The sequence below is a fragment of the Microtus pennsylvanicus genome, chromosome 9, assembly GCF_037038515.1.
Source record: "Microtus pennsylvanicus isolate mMicPen1 chromosome 9, mMicPen1.hap1, whole genome shotgun sequence".
NCBI lineage: Eukaryota > Metazoa > Chordata > Mammalia > Rodentia > Cricetidae > Microtus > Microtus pennsylvanicus.
In genome coordinates this window covers 101,525,481-101,549,594 of record NC_134587.1, presented here as the reverse complement: position 1 = coordinate 101,549,594, position 24,114 = coordinate 101,525,481, and the positions used below count along the sequence as shown (strand labels likewise).

At 41.4% G+C, this 24,114-nt stretch overlaps 1 long non-coding RNA gene across 1 annotated transcript; it reads left to right on the top strand.

Annotated features, from left to right (window-relative positions):
- The first annotated feature begins 1,443 nt into the window (after positions 1–1,443).
- Positions 1,444–22,678, top strand: LOC142856932 (uncharacterized). The gene is made up of 4 exons (XR_012911751.1): positions 1,444–1,501; positions 20,742–20,843; positions 21,782–21,921; positions 22,476–22,678. It is a non-coding gene; the product is annotated as an uncharacterized LOC142856932 (long non-coding RNA).
- The last annotated feature ends 1,436 nt before the right edge of the window (positions 22,679–24,114 follow it).

Below are 24,114 nucleotides of genomic sequence, written 5' to 3'. Positions count from 1 at the left end.
GCACGTGAATCCATGTGAAGGTACAGAAGTCGTAGGTAGTGAGCTCAGAACGCTCGTCTAGATCTTCCTACGTCCACAGTCACCGCTGTTCCCAGTAATTAAAGAAATGATTTCACTATGTTGATCCTCCCAATCCAAGAGCAAGGGAGGTCCTTCCACAGCTCTAGAGATACATATGTATACATTCAACAGTTGTGTGTTCAATAATTGTCTATGTCGATTGATATCCTTTGGGTTAGTGGCCATGCACTGTCTTCAAGGTGACTGTCGGGGCAGGTTACTTATTGTCACTAAATAGCCATATTTAGAGAGTAAAGGACTTGAACTGTATCCTTTATAAGGATCCTTCAGACTCTTAAAGAGACTTGATTTATCTATTTTTGTGTTTAGCTTTGCTTTATAAACACACAAAAAAAAGAAAAGAAATGATTTCAGCTTAAAGAATCCCAACAAGCATTTCACCATGAAGCCATGTCCTCTGCCTCTCCCCTCCCTTCCTTCCTCCCTTCCTCCCTTCCTCCCTTCCTCCCTTCCTCCCTTCCTCCCTTCCTCCCTTCCTCCCTTCCTTCCTTCCTTCCTTCTTCAACTGTTAAATGTCAGTTTGAAGAGCAAAGGACCAGACTTCAACATAGGGGTGTGGTTTGAGCACTTGAAGAACTTAGATATTTATTTCGTCTGTAAACACCTAATGTGTCAGCGATCAAACTTTACGGAATTCTGAGTTAACTAGATGGTCTCACGTGGGCGATGGTGAGAGGAAGATTATCACTAATTGAGTAGATAATTATTAAAATCTCTGACAGAGAGACTCGGGGAGCTCTGGCAGCCCCCGTTAGGGACCGTTTCCATAATGAATAACTTGTGAGAAGAAGGCGCCAAGAGTTCCCCAGAAGTGAGTGGGCTGGCTGGGAAGAGCCATGCAGGAACAGGGAACAATGTGTGCTGAGATCCGCCTGTAAGAAAGAACACAGATTGTATTAGACCAAAAGAAGCTCGCAGCGGGGACTGGGAGATGGTGGGGCAGGGAGTGGAAAACAAAACAAACTAAGTCAAGGTGTTCTTGGAAGTTCATTTCGGAAGCTTTGAGAGTACTCTGTTCCAAGGTTCTGCGAAAGAAGCAAGCTGAGGTGGAGAGATGATTATGGGACTCTGGCCTCTTTCCGTCAGAGCGTTTGTCATTTAGCCACCGGTTGCTTTCTGTTTCCTGTCTTGCAGATGCCGGCTGTATAACGCACCCTGTGAGTCTTTCTGTGGTGCTGTTACCTAAGTTTTGTTGACTGGGTAGTCCCACACCAGCTCATCAAAGACACGGAGAGGAGGGGCAGTAGAATGGATATCAGACGGGGAGGTGATAGAGGCAGTCTGCACAGGACAAAAAGCTGGTTCCCAGGAAACAGATTGACGTGGCAGGGTCCAGCCCACTGTAGGTGGAGCCACGCCTGAGCAGATGAGCCTGAGTTGTATAACAAAGCCACCAGAGCGAGCCATGAGGAGCAAATCAGTAAGTAATATCCCTCCATGACCTCTGCTTCACTTCCTGGCTCCAGGTTCCTGCCCTGACTTCCTTCAATGTTGGATCATGACCTGGAAATCTAAACTGAAATAAACTCTGTCTTCCCCAAGTGACTGTTGGTCATGGTGGCCTATCATGGCAATAGAAAACAGGTTAGGGCACCTGACATAAGCTTGTACCTTAGCTACTGTGAGACAAGCAACAAGAAGCACAAGTGCAACTTCGAATTGGCTTCTGGGGGAAGATCAAGTCTAACTGAGGGTGGGAATGCTTCTTCATGGCGTGGCTTGGCTGTGACCGTCCAGGGGGAAAATGATCTGGGATGTAGTTTTTGTACACTTGGACATTTGTGTGTCTGCTTTAAAGACATGCCTATTCAGATCATTTTCCTATTTTAAAGTGGGGTTATTTGAGTTGTGCTACTATTTGGGTTTCTTACACATTCTGAATATCACTCTTATGCCAAATAGTTTCCAAAAATTTTCTCTCGTTTTATAGTTTGTTTCTCTGTTCTGCTGACTGTTTTCCTGTATGTTGTTTCTCTGTTCTGCTGATTGTTTTCTTGTAGGTTGTTTCTGTTCTGCTGACTGTTTTCTTGTAGGCTGTTTTTCTTTTCTTCTATTTTCTTGTAGGTCGTTTCTGTTCTGTTGGCTGTTTTCTTGTAGGTTGTTTCTCTATTCTGTTGACTCTTTTCTTTGCTCTGCAGAGAAATTTCCTCTAATTTGGTCTCAGAGGGTTGACATTTTCCTTTGTTGTTTGTATTTTGGGAATCATATCTAAGAAACTACCTGGTCTAATGTCATAAAGGTTTCTGTCTGATTTGTTCTAAGTAATTATAGTTCCAGGTCTTACAATTAAACCTTTAATCCTTTTTGAATTAATTTTTGGGTGACTGCTTCCCCAGTACTGCTTGCTGAAGAGAATGTACTTCTACCATTATTGACCAAGACCGTTGGGAGGAACAGACGACTGTATATGTGGGTTCATTCTAAAATATTTATTTGGTTCCATTGGTCTGGATGTTTGGGGGTTTTGCTGTTTAATTTGTCATTTTTTTTGTTGTTGTTGTTTCTGTTTTTATTTTTTTCAAGACAAGGTTTCTCTGTAACTTTGGAGCCTGTCCTGGAACTAGCACTTGTAGACCAGGCTGGCCTCGAATTCACAGAGATCCACCTGCCTCTGCCTCCCAAGTGCTGGAGTTAAAGGCATGTGCCACTACCATCTGGCGTTTGTCTTGTTTTGATGGTGCTAAAGCATTGAACTCAGGGCTTTGTACATGCTAGGCAAACACTCTACCCTTGAAACACAGCCCCAGGGCTTTTTGTTGTTATTTCAGTGTTCCATGCTGCTTTTAAATTTAATTTATTATTATTATTATTATTATTATTATTATTATAAATGATTCCCTCCTGCTTTCCTGTTCCCCCTCTTTGTGAGCAGCTGCCATGCTGTGCATGTGGCGGTCAGAGGGCATCTTTATGTAGTCTGTTCTCATCTTCTGACTTCTATTGGGATCTGAGGATTTAACTTACTTTATCAGGATTACATAGTCAGGTAACAAGCTTCTTTGCCCTCTAAGTTGTCTCACTAAAACGTAAATATTTTCATTGCTCACTTTATATTTATCTTGAAGTCAAGAACTGATACTTTTGAACAAACTCTTGCTCAGACTTGTTTTGGCTACCGCAGGTCTCTTGTGGTTCCTTGTGAATGTTAGGATTTTTTCTTTTTCTATAAAATGCCATTAAGAATGTGAGAGCTCTTACATTTAATCTGTAGATTGTTTTAGGTAGTATGGTCACTTAAACCATATGTCTATTTTATTTGAATCTTCTTTGGTTTCTTTCATCAGTGTCTTCTGATTTTCAGTGTTTGAGCCTTTTAGCTCTCTGATTAAGCTTGCTCCTGAGTATTTTATACCTTTTGATGCTGTTATAAGTGGGGTTACATTCCTCACATTTCTCTCAGTAACTTGCATTTATATTCAGAAACAATTGGTTTCTGTAGGTTGATTTTGTTTCCTGTACTTGAATGCATTAATTTATTAGACTAATACGTTTTATTATGTCTTTAAGATTTTCTATGTATTTTCATATCACCTGCACAAAGGACCTATTTTATTTTGTTGGACCGTGAAGTCCAATCATTGAGGAGGAGTCTCCCCAAGAGATTACTCTCACACCACAGTTGATGTAAAAGCAAGAGGATTTAATTAATTTTGTTGTGACAGGGTCTTTCAGAATTTGAGAAGCCAGAAAGACCCTGAATAGCTGGTACAGGCTACTTTTTTTTTCTTTTTGGTTTTTTCGAGACAGGGTTTCTCTGTGGTTTTGGAGCCTGTCCTGGAACTAGGTCTTGTAGACCAGGCTGGTCTCGAATTCACAGAGATCCGCCTGCCTCTGCCTCCTGAGTGCTGGGATTAAAGGTGTGCGCCACCACCGCCTGGCTTACAGGCTACTTTTAAACCACAGAAACAAGGGGGAGGCTGGGGGCTGCTTTTCATCCTAACTGTATCTGAGAAACTGACTCAGTATCTCCTGACCAAGGCCAAGGAAATGAGTCAATATCCAAGGGTTATCTTGCCCCATTTCCAATAACTGAGTCCTATCTGGAGAACATCCACAGGGCACAGGGAGATGGAAAATTCCAGTACGTGCATGTGAAGTTGTTAGGTCCTTGGTTCCCAGGGGAGGGGAGAGCACGACAGCTGAGAGTCCTCAGAGTTGTCAGAAGTGGCTTCAGAGTTATCCTAGAGTTTTACAATTTCTCCTTCTTCTATTTACATGGTGTTGGGTTCTTTCTCTTCACATTAAGTGCTCTGGCTTTCAGGGCCAGCACCACACTGAGTAGAAGTTACAAGTGTGCCACTCTAGTCTTTTCAGGTCTTAGAGGAAAGACCTTCATTTGTTTTCCTGTTCAATAGAATGTTATGAACTTTTCAAATAGAGCATTATTTGATTGTACTGTGGGGGAATTCTTGTCTATTTAGTTTGCTAAAAGTTTTTTTTTAACCATAAAATAGTGCTGAATTTTGTCGACTTTTTTTCCTGAGGATATAGCTCAGGTGGTGGAATGATTGTGTATATATATGAAGTCCTGGGTTTGCTCCCCAGACCATGTAAATCAGGCATGATTGTCTTTGTTTACCATTGTTTATGAGTGTTGTATAATTTTCACACATTTGTGAGATTTCCATGTTTCCTTCTATTTATTTTTAGTTTCATTCCACTGTGGTTATAAAAGTTACATGGCGTGATTTTACTCTTCCGAAATTTACTGAGACTACCATAGTGAGCTAATATGCAATCTGTCTTTGAAATGTTCCATATACACTTGAAAATATGTCTATTCTCTTGCTGTTGGGTGGCAAGTTCTCTCCCCCTCTCACCTCATGTGTGTGTGCGTGTTACTGGGGAACAGGGGTTTGTTTTGTAGGTCTTTAGTCTTTTTTATTTTAGTTTTTTTAATTCATTTTACATACCAACCACAGTTCCCCCTCCCCTCCTCCTGTTCCCCTCACTCCCCCATCCACTCCTCAGAAAGGGTAAGGCCTCCTATGGGGTGTCAACAAAACCTGGCACATCAAGTTGAGGAAGGATCAAGCCTCTAACCCCTGCTTCAGTACTGAGCAAGGCGTCCCACCATTTTGGAATAGTCTCCAAAAATGCCAGCATATACACCAGGGATAGATTCTGGTCACACTGCCAGGGGCCCCACAAACAGACCAATCACACAACTGTCACCCAGGAGCAGAAGGCCTAGTTTGGTCCCATGCAGGTTCCCCAGCTATAGGCTCAGAGTCTGTGACCTCCCACTAGCTTGGGTCAACCGACTCTGTAGGCTTCCCCATTTTGATCTTGACACCCTTGGTCTTATAATCCCTTCTTACTCTCTTCAACTGGAATCCAGAAGCTCAGCCCAGTGCCTGTCTGTGGATCTCTGCATCTACTTTGATCAGTTACTGGATGAAGGATCTATGATGACAAGGTAGACATCAATCTGATTACAGGAGAAGGCCCGTCCTGGCACCCTCTCCACTGTTGCTAGGAGTCTTAGCTGAGGTCATCTGTTCTGACATTCTTCAATGAAGGATCATGATTTGGAACAATAGATTGTTTTAAATTGATGGAGATGTAATATCAGTTTACTTTTTCTTATCCCTTTCTTCAGTTTGTACTGTTTGACCCCTTGTGCTTTCATGTCTACTTTGGCCTCTTTTCATGTCAACTTTAAAGAAGCCCCTCCCCCTTTTCCCCAAGGAAGCACAAGTGATGATGGGTACCTTAACATCTATTTGTTTGGAAAAGTCTTTCTTTTCTCTTGCTCATTTCTGAAGACATGTAGACGCTGACAATTTTCTTCTTTTAGCACTTTGAAATGTCATCTACTTCCTTTAGGTTTACAAGGTTCCTGTAGAGAAATCTTCAAATAGTCTTATGGAGGCTCTCCTGTATGGAACAGGTCATTTTTCTTTTGATATTCTCAAAAATCTCTTTCGACTTTATTTTCCTTCACTATTTGTTTGTTTATATATTATATTTCTGTATATTATAATACTATATACATACACACAATATATATACATACACATACATATATACATACATATGTATATAGGATTGGAGAGATAAATTGGTGGTTTCTAGTCATAGGTTAGTTTTGCTCTTACTTTTTGTCAGAGTGTAACCATGGAAATCAGGGGTTCACCTATAAGGTTTTGGTCACATTAATAAAGTATTTTTTATTATTTTTATTTTTTATGTGTATGAATGTTCTGTCTGCATGTATGTCTATGCACCACTTGTGTGTCTGGTGCCCAGCGAGGCCAGCAGAGGGCATCAGATCCCCTGGAACTAGAGATAAAGATTGCTATGAGCTCTGCTTGGATGTGGGGAATTGAAAGCAGGTCCTCTGGAAGAGCATCTGGTGCCCTTAACTACTGATCTATCTATCTAGCTCCCAATAAATATTTAAAACTGACCTCAGAAAGAAGTTCATGAGCAGTTTTATTAGAGTTTGAGAGGAAAACAAGAAGGTCAGCAAGCTGTCAGTCTTGAAAGTTGCTGGAAGGAGGGAGATGGACAGGAGGGAGGGAGAAAGTCAGTGTTTTAGTTAGGGCCAACAAAGCCACCATGTTTAAAAATGGAGGCTGGCAAAAGGATGCATGGTAAAAGCAGCAGGGTCTACAGGAAACGACAGAGAGAGCCTGGGGCATCAGAAAAAGCAAGCTCAGGCTTGCTTTTTGGTCAGTATCTAAATGGGTGAGGGGTTTGGCAGTTTGAATGTAAGCTCATAGGGAGTGGCATCATTAGGAGGTTGTTGGAGGAAGTGTGCCACTGTGGGGGTGGACTTTGAGGCCTTCTATGTTCAAGCTATGCCCACTGTCTCCATTCACTTCCTGTTGCCTGAGGATAAAAATGTATGATTCTCAGTTCCTTCTCCAGCACCATGTCTGCCTGCATGCCACCATGCCCTGCCATGATGATGATGAACTAAACCTCTGAACTATAAGTCATCCCAATGAAATGTTTTCCTTTATAAGAATAGTTGTGGTCATGGTGTCTTTTCATTGCAATAGAAACCCCAACTGAGACAGGGGGTTACACTTTTCTGAGTAAGATTCATGAAAGGCACCAAACTACTTGGCAGAAACATTGTAAGTGCTGCATGAGGAAGGGGCTGCTGGAAAATATAAATGCATTATCTCCATAAGAGGATAATTATTCTTTCCATCTTTTAGTATGCCTTCAAGTAAGTCAACTTTCTTTGGGGGGTGGTGAGTGGGGTGAGCTTCCGGCTATATGATTGACAGGCCCAGCTGAAGTAACTATTAAGGGAGTAGACAATCAAATGTAATGTTCTAATCCTTGAAACAGCTAAATGTATCTCTATCCAGGGCAAGAAATATTTCATTCTTTTAACCAGGAGGCCAAGAAAAGGGGCAGGTGTCTTCTTTTCTAGTGTTATCAAAGAAGGATTTAGGGTTCAAAGCTAATGCAGGGAGAAGTCCATGCTCAAAGACTTTTAAGGATATTGATCCCTTTTTAGCTATCCAATAAGAGAAGGTCTTTTGTTTTGTTTTTTTGTAATGGGCAGAAGATAATATAGAGGTTTATAATTGGTCAAAGTACCAAGAATAATTGACTGTTATTCAGTTCTACCTGTGCTCAGCCCTAGATGGGATATTGGTGTCTTCCCCTCCATGGCTCAAAGAATATCATGCAAAAGTGTGTGGAAAGAACGTAGGAGCTTAGAATGGAGAGGTATTGGGTGAAACTCATGATCTCACAGCAGTTATTACTGCCTGTACAAGATCTGAATGAGACAGGGACTGCCAACACTTCCTTGTGGTGGAGAAGAAGCTCATGAAGTCCCACCTGGTTCTAAGGTGCCATTGGTAGTTAATGATTGCTGGGGAATGAGGACATCATTTCTTTAATGGTATAACCACTGATAAGTTATCCATGCTCTAGGAAAGATACTCATGCAAGCAACCCTAATTAAACTCAGTTGGTTACAAATAAAGTCATGAAAATAAGAGGGGAGTTGTTGAAAAGAGTAGTTTCATCAGGAGAAAAATGTGAAAGCAAAATCGAGGGATGGAATATGACCATATTCCAATACATACATATATAAACTATCAACAATAATAATTAAAAACAAAGGAGTTATTCCTAGAAAGATGAAATGATTATAAATATTTATATAAATGCATACATTTACATATGAACCCAATGCCAGAGCACCAAAACAAACAAAGCAAGCACTTTGAGATCTGTTTGAGGGAGGAGGCTCACTTGTTCTTTCTGGCTGCGCAGCTATATTATGCAAGGAGCTGATTGTTCATCCCGGTCACCCAGAACCAACATAATCACACAGAAACTGTATTAATTAAATCACTGCTTGACCCATTAGCTCTTGCTTCTTATTGGCTAACTCTTACATCTTAATTTAGCCCATTTCTATTAATCGTGGCCTACCAGAGAAGTTTCAGCCCATTTATCTCCAGTGGTGTCTCTCCAACTCTGCCTTCTTCCTCCCAGCATTCAGTTCCATCTTCCCTGCCTACCTAAGTTCTGCCCTATCAACAGGCCAAGGCAGTTTCATTATTCATTAATGGTAATCAGAGAACACAGAGGGGACTCCCACATCAGAGATCTAAGAAGAACAGATAACAACACAACAATAACAGGATATTTCAACACCTCACTCCAAACACTATGAAACCTCCAACAGTAACACAGGAGACTGATATATTAATACAGTCAGATACAGTGTTGTATTAATACAGGCAGATTTGAACAGCACTGTATATAAAATATACATGCGAGCCCATGCACACACACACACATGACTGTGTCAAGTAGCTAGGCAGGCATTAGCAGTCTTGAAGACTGTCTTAGTTTGGATTTTTATCACTATAAAGAGACACCATGACCACAGCAAGTCTTATAAGAAAAACATTTAATTGGGGTGGCTCGTTTACAGTTTCAGAGGTTCAGTTTATTATCATTATAGCGGAGAGCATGACAGCAGGCAGACATGGTGCTGGCTGCATCTCGATCAAAGGCAACAGGAAGTTGACTGAGACACTAGGCAGTACCTGACATAGGAAACCTCAAAGCCTGTCCCCACTGTGACATATGTTCTCCAATAAGTCATTTACCATTCCAACAAAACTACACATCCTAATAGTGTCACTTTCTATGAGCTCATGGGGATCAATAACAGTCAAACTACCACACAGGCCGTTCAGGATGGACTTCACCTTAAAATTTGAAAAGGAAAAGGAGAGAGGTATCAGGGCTCTCTAAATACCCATTTGAAACTATGTTGCCTGGTCGAAAGAATAGGTCTGGGTTTTGCCTCTGGCACTGAATGAAGATGTGATTTTTCTCAGCTCCCAAAACATTATGTACTATTATCTCTTCCCTTAAGAGGTAATCCAGCTAGACCTGTCCATCACCTGGCTAGGATCCAGCCCCTCAGGGAAGGTGAATCATCTTAAAAGTTACTAGAGGGATTGAATAAATAATCCCTTAATGAGATAAGGTACTTAGTACCTCCCTCCCCATAGAATTCCCTTCCTTCATGCAGTTGCTAGCAGGTTTCCCCTACTAAATGAACTTTCATTTCAGAGTTCTAATTCAAAAAATAGATTCTTTCCTTTTATCCAATTTCTCTCCACTCTTTGCATACTGACTAAAATCCTAAATACGTGTGTGCTGACACTGGATATTCTTCTCTGAAGAACCCACTCCACGCACTGCTTACCAGCCTCCATTGATGGATATACCTGTTTCCTAACTCAAGGCATAGCTATCTCTTTTCCTCAAATCCATTTCTCTTCTTCTAGAAGCCACAAAGTTTTATAGCTTGCCTGCCCTATTGCCTTTCTTCCAAACTTCTGTAAACTGTCCCCCCTGTGGCTGTTTTAAAATTATTTTATCTACATGACTAAAGACACAAGCCCCAGCAGCCAGTCAGCAGGTAAGACTCCTGCAGGTAGGCTACTCCACCATGCCACCTTTGGACTCTGTAACTTCCAAGTACCACTCCATCCCCCAAACACACAGAATCTATCATCCTCCCCACTTAAGCTCTGGGGGACCCAATGCCCAATGCATACATATGATGTACACTCACAGGAATACAGATGTACATAAGAATAAAAATAAATCTTGCCAGACAAGGTAGTACATGACTTTAATCCCAGAACTCAGAGGGCAGAGGCAGTTAGATCTCTGTGAATTACAAGATCAGTATAGTCTGTACAGAAAGTTCCAGAATAGACAAGACTAAATGGAAAGACCCAGCCTCAAAAAAATAATTTAAAAAACTTGAACAAAGCAAAACAAAAACCCCAAATAAACAAACCCCTTTTCCTTTATTTGTTTTTTCCATTGTCTTTCTGATACCTACAAAAGTTGTTTTGGTTTGCAAAATGTTGTTTAATAATTTCTTTAAACTATATGCATCCTTTTTCATTCTTCTCATTTTGATGGGATACTCTCAAATAAACATTCTATGAGTTCATTAATTTTTCTGCTTGATTAAATTTATTGTTGAACCCTTCTGGTTAGTTTTTTGGTCAAGTTACTGTACTATATAGTTTTTTAATTTGTTTGGTTCTGTTTAACTATTTGTCTTTGCAATATTTTTATTCATGTATTTTTTCCTAAGATTTTGTTTCCTTTATAATTTACTGAACTTCAGTGAAAAGTTTCTGTACTCCAATAAGCATCTCCGCCAACGCAGTGATCTAAATCAGACCAAATCAAATCAAATTAGAAAAAGCCCAGGTTTAATGGGGAAAATAGTCCTGGATGATTTTCCAGTCCCCCAGAGAAGAGATGGAAAAGAACGACCGAAAAATAATATGTCTGTTTTCTGGGGTGGGCGGGGGAGTTTAAATACCTTATGGGTGTGCTCTTGAGCATCTCTGGGGGAGGGGTCATCATTTGTCAGGCTTTCAGAGATGCAGTTTGGAGAGAGATGGGGAAGGGGGCTTGGGGTGGAGCTTCTTCCAGAACATTCATTTACACCTTCACTTGGAATTCTTTGTCAGAGAGTTTATAGCTCTTCATCTGTGTAGGGTTAGTTAGTTAGTTAGTTATATTTATCTTATTCTTTCAACTGTGTTTTGTTTCCTTGGCTCTTCAAATTTCTAGCATCTTGGAACTGATGTGTCCCTATCTGAAGAAAATGTCTCAGATGTATCTCAGGTGGTAGATTGCTCCTCTAGAATGCAGGAAGTCCTGAATTTGTAAAGGTCCTAGGAAATGCTGAAGGAGATCTTCAGATTCAAATAGCATGTAAAAGCAAAGAGTGATTATTAGTATTCCAACATGCATGCAAGGTTGACACCTGTACAAAATGGTAATGACCCCGAGAGGAGCGTGCACAATCTTGGGCAAGTCTGGACGCGGCTCAGAAGGGGCAGCTGGATTTGTCCTTGAGACCTTGTGGGCCTGGCTTAGGCCTTGTGTTTGCTCTCTCCCTCATCCCTGAATGCAAGGGTATTGTGGATAAATGGCCCGTCTCAGAGAACTGAAACTTTAATTCATTTGGGGGAGTGAGAGAGTTTAACCACTTCAGATTCAATCCCCAGCACTGTGAGAATGGGGAAGCCCCGAAAGCGCCACTGTTGGCAGAGAAATGAACTGCAAGAGGCAAGAAGGAAAGCCATCTCAGCACAGCTTAGCCGGTGTTGGCTCAAGTTTCTAGAGTCGGACCCTGAGAAGTTGATTTTTGACATATTTAAGCACAATACAATCTTGAATAAAGATTTCCTTGCGACAATTATCACAACAAAGCTTAAGGAATGAGTCCATTGAAAGTTTTTGCAAAGTACATGTCTTTTGCAGAATACCTGTGACATCCTTCACAAAAATGGAGTCTATTGACTGAGAACAATGCTCAAGATCAGGGTCTAGGGATAGTACAAGAGTAGACTTGAGGCACGGAGGCGGAGCTGCGGCGCCAGACGCACAGAGGCAGAGCAGCGGCGCCAGACGCGGCGGAGCGGCACCGCATTCAGGAAGAGGCTTTGGGAGACCAGCGCGGCAGCAGACGCAACTGGCAGGGTCAGGTATGCAATAAGGAGAGCAGATCGCCCTACTACAATCAAATCAAAGAGGTAGGCCTTTGGTTGGCCAGGTCACTGGCAAACGGGGAGCCTGGTCCTGTCCTGAAGACCCTTCGGAGGGGTGAGAGGGTTCTTGGCCGGCGGCAGGAAACAGAGCGAGGGCATTTTGTAAGTGGAGCCCTGGGCCAGCAGGGAAACCTGATCCGGTTTTTATAAGACCCATTAGATAGGATTAATAGGAGGAGATGGGCAGACGCCAAGGCAAGAACTCACCCAATAATCTGAAAAACAACATGAAAACACCAGAACCCAAGGATCTTACAACAGAAGTATTTGAACAACCTAACACAGAAGAAGTGGAAAAAATTGACTTTATGAACGCAATAGAGTCCCTTAAACAACATGTAAAAAAATGCCCTTATAGAAATGGATGAGAAGTATAACAAAAAGTTTGAAGAAATGAGTAAATATGTACATGATACCCTGGGAAACCAAGATAAAATGATCAAACAGGTAATGGAAACAGTTCAAGAATTGAAAACTGAAATGAAGGCAAGGAAGAAAATACAAACTGAGGACCAGCCGGATATGGAAAACCTAGGTCAACGAGCAGAGTCTACAGAAACAAGCATAATCAATAGAATACAAGAGATAGAAGAAAGAATCTCAGATGCTGAGGACACCATAGAGAAAATAAACGAACAGATCAAAGAAAACAGCAAAGCCAACAAATTCTCAACACAAAACATTCAGGAAATATGGGACACAATAAAAAAACCAAACTTAAGAATAATAGGAATAGAAGAAGGAGAAGAGTCACAGCTCAAAGGCCCAGAAAATATATTCAACAAAATTATGGAAGAAAACTTTCCCAACTTAAAGAAAGATATTCATTTAAATATTCAAGAAGCATACAGAACACCAAACAGACTGGATCAAAGAAAAACATCTCCTCGCCATATAATAATCAAAACAAAATATACAGGTTAAAGAAAGAATATTAAGAGCTGCAAAGGAAAAAGGGCAAGTAACTTATAAAGGTAAACCGATCAGACTTACACCTGACTTCTCTATGGAAACTATGAAAGCCAGAAGGTCCTGGATAGATGTACTGCAGAAGCTAAGAGACCATGGATGCAAACCCAAACTACTATACCCAGCCAAGCTATCGTTCATTATCAATGGAGAAAACAAGACATTCCAGGATAAGAATAAATTTAAACAATACGTAGCCACAAATCCAGCCCTACAGAAAGTAATAGAAGGAAAATCACAACCCAAGGAATCCAACACTGCCAACACTGCCTACAATAACCCAGGCATCTAGTGACCCTTCACCAGCACATCTCAAAGAAGGGAGACACACAATCTCTACTACCAAAAGCAATAAGAATAACCGGAGTAAACAACCACTGGTCATTAATATCACTTAATATTAATGGGCTCAATTCACCTATAAAAAGGCACAGGCTAAAAGATTGGATACGAAAACAGGATCCAACATTCTGCTGTTTGCAAGAAACACATCTCAACCACAAACAGGCACCTACTCAGAGTAAAGGGTTGGGAAAAGATGTTTCAAGCAAATGGTCCTAAGAAAAAAGCAGGTGTGGCCATATTAATTTCTAACAAAACTGACTTCAAACTAAAATCAATCAGAAGAGACCGAGATGGTCACTTTATACTCATAACAGGAACAATTCATCAGGATGACGTCTCAATTCTGAATATCTACGCCCCCAATATAAAAGCGCCTACTTATGTAAAAGAAATATTACTAGAACTCAAAGCAGACATCAAACCACACACACTAGTAGTAGGAGACTTCAACACACCTCTCTCTCCAAGGGACAGGTCAATCAGGCAGAAACCTAATAGAGAATTAAGAGAATTATTGGAGGTAATGAAGCAAATGGACTTAACAGACATCTATAGAACATTCCACCCAAATAGGAAAGAATATACCTTCTTCTCTGCAGCTCATGGAACCTTCTCAAAAATTGACCACATACTTGGAAACAAAGGAAACCTCCACAGATACAAAAAAATATCAGTGTCCACCTGTGTCCTATCTGATCACCACGGATTAAAGTTAGAAGGCAACAACAATGCTACCCACAGAAAGCCGACAAACTCATGGAAACTGAACAGTCAACTACTGAACCACACCTGGGTCAAGGAATAAATTAAGAAGGAAATTAAAGTCTTCCTTGAATTTAATGAAAATAAAGAGACAACATACTCAAACCTATGGGACACAATGAAAGCAGTGCTAAGAGGAAAGTTCATAGCACTAAGTGCCCACTTAAAGAAAACGGAGAATGCATACATTGGGGTCTTAACAACACACCTGAAAGCTCTAGAAAAAAAAGAAGCAGACGCGCCCAGGAGAAGTAGAAGACTGTAAATAATAAAACTGAGGGCCGAAATCAACAAAATAGAAACACAGAAAACAGTCCAAAGAATCAATGAAACAAAAAGCTGGTTCTTGGAGAAAGTCAACAAGATCGACAAACCCCTATCCAAACTAATTAAACGACAGAGAGAGAACACACAAATAAATAAGATCAGAAATGAAAAGGGGGATATAACCACAGACACAGAGGAAATTCAGAGAATCATTAGATCTTACTACAAAAGCCTGTATAACACAAAATTGGAAAACATAAAAGAAATGGACACTTTTTTAGATAAATACCGCATACCAAAGTTGAACCAGGACCAGGTGAACAATCTAAACAGACCTGTTAGTCACGAAGAATTAGAAGAGGTTATCAAAAACCTCCCTACCAAAAAAAGCCCAGGACCAGATGGTTTCAATGCGGAATTCTACCAGAACTTCCAAGAAGAGCTAATACCTATACTCCTTAATGTATTCCACAATATAGAAACAGAAGGGTCATTACCAAACTCCTTCTATGAAGCTACAGTTACTTTGATACCAAAACCACACAAAGACTCAACCAGGAAAGAGAATTACAGGCCAATCTCACTCATGAACATCGACGCAAAAATCCTCAACAAAATACTGGCAAACCGAATCCAAGAACACATTAGAAAAATTATCCATTATGATCAAGTAGGCTTCATCCCAGAGATGCAGGGCTGGTTCAACATACAAAAATCTATCAATGTAATCCACCATATAAATAAACTGAAAGAAAAAAATCATATGATCATTTCATTAGATGCTGAAAAAGCATTCGACAAAATTCAACACCCCTTTATGATAAAGGTCTTGGAGAGAATAGGGATACAAGGATCCTACCTAAATATAATAAAAGCTATTTACAGCAAGCCAACAGCTAACATTAAATTGAACGGAGAAAAACTCAAAGCCATCCCACTAAAATCAGGAACACGACAAGGATGTCCACTCTCTCCATACCTCTTCAATATAGTGCTTGAAGTTCTAGCAATAGCAATAAGACAACATAAGGAGATCAAGGGGATTTGTATTGGAAAGGAAGAAGTTAAGCTTTCGTTATTTGCAGATGATATGATAGTATACATAAGTGACCCCAAAAATTCTACCAAAGAACTCCTACAGCTGATAAACACCTTTAGTAATGTGGCAGGATACAAGATCAACTCCAAAAAATCAGTTGCCTTCCTTTACACTAAGGATAAGGAAGCAGAGAGGGAAATCAGAGAAGCATCACCTTTCACGATAGCCACAAATAGCATAAAATATCTTGGGGTAACCCTGACCAAGGAAGTGAAAGACCTATTCGACAAGAACTATAAGTCTTTGAAGAAAGAAATTGAAGAAGACACCAGAAAATGGAAGGACCTCCCCTGCTCTTGGATTGGGAGGATCAACATAGTAAAAATGGCAATTCTACCAAAAGCAATCTATAGATTCAATGCAATCCCCATCAAAATCCCATCAAAATTCTTCACAGATCTGGAGAAGACAATAATCAACTTTATATGGAGGAACAAAAAACCCAGGATAGCCAGAACAATCTTATACAATAAAGGATTGTCTGGAGGCATTACCATCCCTGACTTCAAACTCTATTATAGAGCTACAGTATTGAAAACAGCCTGGTATTGGCATAAAAACAGAGAAGTCGACCAATGGAATCGAATAGAAGACCCTGACTTTAACCCACAAACCTATGAGCACCTGATTTTCGATAAAGGAGCTAAAAGTATACAATGGAAAAAAAGACAGCATTTTCAACAAATTGTGCTGGCAAAACTGGATGTCACTCTGTAAAAGAATGAAAATAGATCCATATCTATCACCATGCACAAAACTCAAGTCCAAATGGATTAAAGACCTCAATATCAGTCTGAACACACTGAACCGGATAGAAGAGGAAGTGGGAAATACTCTACAGCACATGGGCACAGGAGACCACTTCCTACGTATAACCCCAGTAGCACAGACACTAAGGGCATCATTGAATAAATGGGACCTCCTGAGGCTGAGAAGCTTCTGTAAAGCAAAGGACACTGTCACTAAGACAAAAAGGCAACCCACTTACTGGGAGAAGATTTTCACCAACCCCGCAACTGACAAAGGTCTGATCTCCAAAATATATAAAGAAATCAAGAAACTAGACCGTAAAAGGCTAATCAATCCAATTATAAAATGGGGCACTGAGCTGAACAGAGAATTCTCAACAGAAGAACTTCAAATGGCCAAAAGACACTTAAGGTCATGCTCAACTTCCCTAGCGATCAGGGAAATGCAAATCAAGACAACTTTAAGATACCATCTTACACCTGTCAGAATGGCTAAAATAAAAAACACCAATGATAGCCTTTGCTGGAGAGGTTGTGGAGAAAGGGGTACACTCATCCATTGCTGGTGGGAATGCAAACTTGTGCAACCACTCTGGAAAGCAGTGTTTCGGTTTCTCAGGAAATTCGGAATCAACCTACCCCTGGATCCAGCAATACCACTCTTGGGAATATACCCAAGAGAGGCCCTATCATACAACAAAAGTATATGTTCAACTATGTTCATGGCAGCATTGTTTGTAATAGCCAGAACCTGGAAACAACCTAGATGCCCTTCAATGGAAGAATGGATGAAGAAAGTATGGAATATATACATATTAGAGTATTACTCAGCAGTAAAAAACAAGGACTTCTTGAATTTTGCATACAAATGGATGGAAATAGAAAACACTATCCTGAGTGAGGTAAGCCAGACCCAAAAAGAGGAACATGGGATGTACTCACTCATATTTGGTTTCTAGCCATAAATAAAGGACAATGAGCTTATAATGCATGTTCCTAGAGAAGCTAAGTAAGAAGGTGAACCCAAAGACAAACACATAGTCATCCTCATGAATATTAACCTTCATCAGGTGATGAAAGGAGACAGAGACAGAAGAGCACGGGACAGAAATCTCAAGGTCCAAATCAGGAGCAGAAGGAGACGGAGCACGATCAAGGACCTCAGGACCGCGAGGGGTGCACCCACACACTGAGACAATGGGGATGTTCTATCGGGAACTCACCAAGGCCAGCTGGCCTGGGTCTGAAAAAGCAAGGGATAAATCTGGACTAGCTGAACATAGAGGACAATGAGGAATACTGAGAACTCAGGAACAATCGCAGTGGGTTTTTGATCCTACTGCACGTACTGGCTTTGGGGGAGCCTAGGCAGTTTGGATGCTCACCTTAGGAGACCTGGATAGAGGTGGGCGGTCCTTGGGCTTCCCACAGGTCAGGGAACCCTGATTGCTCTTCGAGCAGATGAGGGAGGGTGACTTGATCGGGGGAGGGGGAGGGAAATGGGAGGCGGATGAGGGGGGGAGGCAGAAATCCTTAATAAATAAATAAATAAAAAGAGTAGACTTGAAAAATATGCAGTACCCATTTTATAAGGATGGGTTCTGTTGACTGAGAAAACATGCCCAGGATTCTCGGGGACTCCAATGAGACTTGGCTCTACAGAATAGCAAATGTTTCCAGGCTACTAACAGCATCCACTCCAATCTTCTGGGGGGAAGACGGGTGTAAATCCTTTCCACTGAAGAGAAAAGCCTGCGAGTTTAACTTCCTTGTTTGTCTAACTCTGTCTGTGACCACGAGGACCTTGTGCCCTTCTATAGAGCATCACATAAACTGGGTATGGTAGTACATGCCGGTGTTCCCAGAACTTGGGAAATAAAAGCAGGAGGTAGTTCATGGCCATTTTTAGCCACATAGAAAATTTGAGGCTGATTTGGGATGTTACATGAGAGCCTTTCAATAAAAACAACCCTTGAATAGGCAATCCCTCTCCAGGACTGCCTTTGACTGGGAAAATCAGTCATGGCAAAGATTCTGAGCAGGGCTGTGTTGCTTTACAGGAGGTGAGACAGGAAGTGGTGCTCTACAGGAGATGAGGCAGGAAGTGGTGCTTTATAGGAGGTGAGGCAGGAAGTGGTGCTCTACAGGAGATGATGCAGGAAGTGGTGCTCTACAGGAGGTGAGACAGGAAGTGGTGCTCTACAGGAGGTGAGACAGGAACTAGGACCTTTCGAAGTTGCATGAAAGGTTGGGGCATCACAGTCATGATCCTTGTTTGTTTTCTTGGAGAATAAGACTCTATTCTGTGCCTTTTCTAAAGGGTACAGTAACAGTAGCCATGCCAGAGGGGCAGAGGTGGCAACTGACTTCAGGAGATGGGCCCACCAGAAGGCAAGACACTGGTGGGGAATCTCAGACAGGCAAGACCCCAAAGGCTTCGGCTCCAGAGTGTCTCTTGCTACTGCTGTGCCTTCATCTGTTTGCCACTGCCATTTTTTTCTCTGGCATGGTACAAATGGATGTGGGGAGAGCCCCACTGCTTTTAATGTAGTGTGATTAGCTCATGGAAAGATCTCGTTCTACCAGGCATTTTTACCTGTGGTTATTTTGAAGATGATTTCCTCTTAAACTGTACTGTTCAAAGTGTTACCCCCACAGCTGATAAAACAGGGGCTGCAGAGGATAGAAAATAGGACTAAGAAGTGTCATGCAGCAGGGGCTTAGGAATTTCCCTTGAGGAGCCATATCGACTATGGTTTAGGTTAATGATTAAGAAAAACAATTGACTCCTAGGAGTTAGCTCAAGTTCTTCCTGATATTGGGAAATGTGTTTGTGTGTTTTGGTGCACAGCATAGCTAAGACAATGCTTTAAACAACTGGCTTCATGTAACTAGAAAGCAAAGAACTGGATAGTTAGTTAAGATAATTGGATAGGACTCTAAAATATGAAGAGTGAGACTAGAAACCTGTATTTCTGGAAAGTATAAAAACTGCTGCCTATGTAAATGGTCGTGGCTGAAAGGCTTCTGACCTATGAGATGTGTAAAATATAAATGTTTAACTGTGTGTGGGCTCTACAAGATATTGGTTTTTCACCTCTAATAATAAAATATTTATTCTTGTAAGGGATATGAAAAACATGTTGCTTTTTACTTGTATTCATTTTAATCATTCACTTAAAATAGATTGTAATCATACTGTAATTTTTATATTGCTTGAAAGATTCTGCTGGGGTACATAAACTGTAAGGGAGAAAGTAAAGAAGGTAGAAGGACATCAGGAAAGATGTACAAGGAGAGACGATGGAGAAGGAAGCCATCAGGAAGTAGAGGAGAAGGAAGTCATCAGGAAAGAGACAGAGACATCAGGGTAGAAGAACAAAACAAAAAGTGAATAGAGTATAACAAGCAACAGAAAGAATAATAAAACAGAAGAGAAACTTTTATCTCTCAGAAAAAGAAGTCTACGTGTTCTTCTCACAGACTCTGCTTCTCATTCCCAATCTCTCTGACCTGCAGAAGGCTCTGCATTAGAGAGACTTTCAAGACAGGAAGGTGCTCACTGTAAGTGTACAGCTCTGAAGGGAAAGGTATCCTGGAATTTGGAAATCAAGGAATACCTATGTTCACTTCCTCTAGTTTTTCTGGGCATCTTTTCTTTCACCTTCTAGAGGTACACATTTTCCTATACCTTTTCCACTCACCATTTTGTGAGCTAGACTCTGACTCCCTCCCCCTGAACATTTAACCCCTTCCCCGTCCCAGGGAGAAGTTGCAATTCCTCTGGATTCTGAACTGTGTGGGTTTTTAAAGTAGGGGTTGAAACAGGTAAAAGCTGTTATTGCCTGCTTTCAAATGTGGCTAACCTTGACTCCATACTTGCCTGGGTACTTTAACATCTTAAACACTTAATTCTTGACTTGTAATGTAATTAAATCTGTGTTTCTGTGGGAAAGTAAGAAGTAGGACTTTTCCTTCTGCCTTCTTACTGATATTACTATTACAGATGTCAGAGATGGAGTTCTTGGAGCTGGACTGAGAAATTCACATTAAGCCCAATTGCATGATTAGTTGTTAGTTGTCCTCACTTCTTCAGCGATTATGGGACAGATGATATTAGGTCTTTTTAGGGTGTCCTCTGGAGGCCTCATGTCATGGTTTGAATATGAAGTTTATCAAAGATTCCTGTTGAAGGCTTGACCACTTGGTGTATCCAGGGTTCATGGCGGGGGAAGTGGATTACTGCAGCTCTAATCTCATGATAGGTTAATTCATGGATGATGTAATAGCTGAGTGGGATATAAGAAGTGATTCCAGTTGGATGAAGTAGGGCACGAGTCCTTGATCCATTCCTTCTCTCTTTCTGCTTCTTGGTCGCCTTAGATGAGCAGCTTCCCTTCATTACACTGTCCCAGGATCATGTTCCTGCCATGCCACAGCCAAAAGCAATGGATTCAGAAGCCCTAGTACTGCATCCCTGAAATGGTGAGTCAAATGCGCGTCTGTGTGTGTACATGTGTATGAGTGTGTATGTGTGTGTGTATGTATGTATGTATGTATATAAATTGTTAATATCAGGTATTTTGTTACAGTGATAAAGCCTTTTTTAATATGGAGCTCTCTACAACACAGTTGCCAGTTGTCTTAGAATAAGTCATATAAGGAGGGAGAGACAGACAGACAGAGAAAGTCAGAGAGACAGAGAGAAAGAAAGAGAGAAAGAGAACAAATAAGATCGAAGTTATAACAGCTTTGGAAGATACATCCTATTATTTCTTTTGTTTTTATTTTTGAAGTTCTAGAGAGCTAAGTCTTGACTTTATGTATGCTGGACAGAGAATTTACCACCAAGCTAAACCCTAAGCCCAAATTTCCATCATTTCTGCTTTATTATGTTCATTTGAGTGAGTTACTAAGTCCTGCCTACATCCCAATGGAACGAAATTAAACTGCATCTCTTTGAGTGGAGGAGAATACAGAATTGGTGCCCATCACTGCTCTGTATAGTAGTTTGCTATTGCACATTCCTGAGTAGCATTTTTGATAATGTCGTGTTGGTTACCGGAGGCTTTGCCATGATGGGAATATTTGCACCATGTAACTGAGCAAAAATTCTGAAATCAATCCGTTTCCTACCAGAGAACTATTAGCCATTTTTCCGGCACACAGCAGGACAGAGGTAGAGCTCCATGTTCACAGGATTTCAGTGGGGGTAGATAGACTGTAGACAGAGCTGAGGAAGACAGGAATCAAAGCTTCATACATAGAGAGAGTTTCTGAACTTGGTGAGAACAGAGGTGAAGCTGAAAGTGGGGGTTATAAGAGTTTAAACGCGCAACAACGATGTCTAGAAGGGACATTACAAAAACCAGCACTGTCTCTTTCAAATTATTTTTCATGTTTGTGTGTACACTTCAAAATAGGTTCTGCATGTTGAATTTACCAGAAACTAGGAAATCAAGATATTTTACAATTCTGTAATGAAGACGAGTAAGCACATACATGACTATGAAGCACAAAGGCGTGATGCATGCTCCAGTAGAATGGATGCAGCTGGCCCCAGGTAAAATAGCCCAAAGTGCAAGGCCCAAGGTTTAATTCCTTTGCATCAAAGCTTTAGTGTATGTGGTATGCCAGCCATCAGATTTGTGGAAAATCATCTGAGAAAGGAAGCTTCCAGAAACACAGCATTTTAGATTTGCAATAGATCTTAGCAAACATTAATACACGCATCATTATTTCCTAGAGCACGTGTTGTGGGTATTTTTTTTTTGAGACAGGGTTTCTCTGTAGCTTTTGGAGCCTGTCCTGGACCTAACTCTTGTAGACGAGGCCGACCTCGAACTCACAGAGATCCACCTGCCTCTGCCTCCTGAGTGCTGGGATTAAAGGCATGCACCACCACCGCCCGGCTATGTGTTGTGGTTTGAATGAGAAATGTCTCCACAGGCTCAAGCAATTGAATACTTGGACCCCAGTTGGTGACTCTGTTTGGGAAGGTTATGAAACCCTTTGGAGGTGGAGCCTTGTGAGAGGAAGCATATCACTAGGCCAGGTCAGGCTTTGAGAGTTCATAGCTTTGCCCTGCTTCCAGTTTTCTCTTTCTGCTTCTCGCAGGTGGATGGAGATGTGGTCTCTCAGCTCCCTGCTCTGGCCCCGTAGGCACCTGCTGCCTGCCCGCGGTTGTGATGGACTCTCCCTCTGAAACGGGAAGTCAAACTCAGCTTTCTTCTATAAGCTTCTTGTGGACAAGCTATTCCATCACAGTAAGAGAGAATTAGCTGATATGACATATTTGTCAATCAAATATTAAAATTACAATCCCCCACCTTATCCTTTTGCTTGTTTCTGACAGGGTCTCCTGTAACCCAGGCTGGTTTCCAATTCATTGTAGTGGACTCAGGGATGAATCTCTTGACTCTCTTTCCTTCATTCCTAAGCACTGGCGTTATAGTGATAAGTCATGCTACCTTGTTGTAATAAGGAGCGGCGGGGCTGCATCCCCAACACCCCAGCCGCCTGCTCGGCTAGCTTTTGCCCCGAAATAACAACACACAAACTGTATTCATTTAAACACTGCTTTGGCCCATTCCTATCTAGCCTCTTCTAGGCTAATTCTCACATATTAATTTAGCCCATTTCTAATCATCTGTGTAGCGCCCCTAGGTGCGCTTACCGGGAAGATTCTAGCCTATGTCCATCCTGGGTCGGAGCTTCATTGCTTGCGTCTGCCTGGGAGCTTCATAGCGTGCATCTTCCCTGGAGCAGGGAGAATGGCGTCTCTCTCTGAGGCGTCTGCTCCGGAGAGGAGAGCTGTCGAGTCTGAGCTCACTTCCTCTTCCTCCCAGCGTTTTGTTCTGTCTGCTCCTCCCACCTATCTTCTAACCAATGAAATGGGCCAAGGCAGTTCCTTTATTAGCCAATGACCTTCCTCCATCACTACCTGGTTCTTTTCCTGTTTGAAATCAAGAACATTTTTAAAAAATTGTCTTTAAAAAAAGATTTTAATACTTTTATGGGTGTGTCTGCCATGGGTGTGCAAGTGTGCAAGGAAGTCAGAAGAGGATGTCATGCCCCCTGGAGCCGGAGTGCTAAGTGATCATATGCCTCCTGACATGGGTACTGGGAATCAAACTCAGGTCCTCTGGAGGAACAGGAAGCACTCTTAATCAGTGAGCCATCTCTCCAGATCCTAAGCCAAGAATGAATATTATTAATGCCTGAAACTCACCTCGAACTTTGAGACTTGAAAATAGATGCATTTAAAAAATATATGTAGGGGCTGGAGAGATGGCTCAGTGGTTAAGAGCATTGCCTGCTCTTCCAAAGGTCCTGAGTTCAATTCCCGGCAACCACATGGTGGCTCACAACCATCTGTAATGAGGTCTGATGCCCTCTTCTGGCCTGCAGACACACACACAGACAGAATATTGTATACACAATAAATAAATAAATATTAAAAAAAAATATATGTAGGCCGAGCAGTGGTGGTGCACGCCTTTAATCCCAGGACTCGGGAAGCAGAGGCAGGCAGATCTCTTTGAGTTCGATGCCAGCCTGGTCTACCAGAGATAGTTCCAGGACAGACTTCAAAGCTACAGAGAAACCTTATCTAGCAAAACCAAATATGTACACACACACACACACACACACACACACACACACACACACACGTATAAGTATATATAATTATTTGAAAATTTAAAACAATGTCTTTTAAATTTTTATTTTTACTGCTGGGCTGGAACCTTCCGCT